This window comes from Mytilus galloprovincialis, chromosome 11 (genome assembly GCF_965363235.1).
Source record: "Mytilus galloprovincialis chromosome 11, xbMytGall1.hap1.1, whole genome shotgun sequence".
NCBI classification, from domain to species: Eukaryota; Metazoa; Mollusca; class Bivalvia; order Mytilida; family Mytilidae; genus Mytilus; species Mytilus galloprovincialis.
Window position 1 is genome coordinate 79,065,347 of NC_134848.1, and position 1,852 is coordinate 79,067,198.

Here is a 1,852-nt window from a genome sequence, read left to right on the forward strand (position 1 = left end):
ATCGTGTTGCATCCCAGTTCTTATGTTATTCTTCATAGTTTCTATTTCTGTAACAAGTGTCAATTCAATAGATCTAATGTTACGAATACAATAGATTTTGACCACTGAGTTTGACGAGAAAGGTTTCTGGAAACCCCTGTTCCTTCCTCCCTAAAACAGACAATGACTTTTTATCACAATTGATTTGTTTATTCTGTAATTAGAATAAGAATAAGAAATAACTAATAGTATTCACTTCGATTTGTTTGAATATATTGAAGAAAAACAAACTAATTGTAGGAAGTTTTAATAGCGAAAAAGAAAAAAAAAGATGTAATACAACTCGGGATACAGCTTGTTTGGATGGCAATTAAGTGACAAAATACCAACCAAAAGAAGAAAAACATTCACAGGAATAAAGTTTAACTTTAGGATTCTACAAAACTAAACTTCATTTCATAATTAATTATTAAATGATTATCATACCAACATCACCACTCTTAAAATAAAAGAGTATGGATATACTTAAAAGCTATTAAGAGTTATTTTGAATATAGATCAGCGCATGAAATGTATTTCTTACATTGATAGTATCTAAAATCTAAAATAAATTTAGTAAGTAAGTAAAGAATGATCTTGATAAAAAATGATCTTGTTAGAGAATGATATTGTTAAAGATTGATCTTGTTAAAGATTGATCGTGTTAAATAATAATCTTATTAGAGGATTATCTTGTTAGGGAATGATCTTGTTAGAGAATGATCTTTTTAAAGAACATTCTTGTTAAATAGGGATCTTATTAAAGGATGATCTTGTTAACGATTAATCTTGCAATAAGTTTTATTTTCAATTATTACACTTAAAAAATTCAAAGATGTATAACAAAACAGTTTTATTTACAGTTCTGCATGTTTAATTATTCAATTATTGCAGATTTTTGTAATGTTGATACCCTTTTTAATCGCAATTACAAATCTATAAATGATAACATGAGGAAAGATTATTATACATATTGTGGAAAACAATATTGAGACAACAGTAATTTAAAGTTTAAAGAGCAACCGCATAACCTGTGGCATTTTATTTTTGAACGATTTGTCTTACAAGTTAAACAAATCTACAGGATAAAAATTAAACATTTCAAAAGAGATCCAAATTTTCAAAGTTAAATATTAATACAAAACATTTTTATGTCATAATTAAAGTTATATGTAGAGCTTACACAACAAATACAAAGTTCAACTGTCTCCGCTAGTATAATGCATCCGTACGGTAGCGCACCCATTACAGTCTTTTGTAGTTGATCTGATATTAAACTTAAAGTAAATAATGTGTTTTTCATTGTAGTGATGTTAGCGTTTTGCTTAATATCTTCGGTATTTTGTTATTGACACATTGGTTATTTTTCCATCTATTTTCTTAAAGACAACATTCTTTTGTTGGATTAAAGGGTGGTCATTTCTACAAAAGTTCGTGAAAATACATGTTTTTCTATCATAAGACACTACCAACATTGTGAATAAAACTATTATAAAACAAACCTTTCCTTCAAATAAGTATTACGTTCATTAAATTAACATTTAGAGCTTACACAACCAAGACCAACTATAAATTTCTCCATTAGTGACTTTCACCTGTAAGGTAACGCATAATACAGTTGTATGTTATTGATCTGATATAAGACTGAAAGTAGGAAATACATTTTTCATTTTCATATCGTTAGTTTTTCGCTTGATATCTTGGGTTTTTGTTATAGAGTATAAATTGTCTGATGTTTGATTTCATTTTCATCGTATGATATTATCCTATCATGTTTTTCTTTAAGATAATATTTATTTATTGTCATTTTCACTTTTATGAATTACAGGGCGTT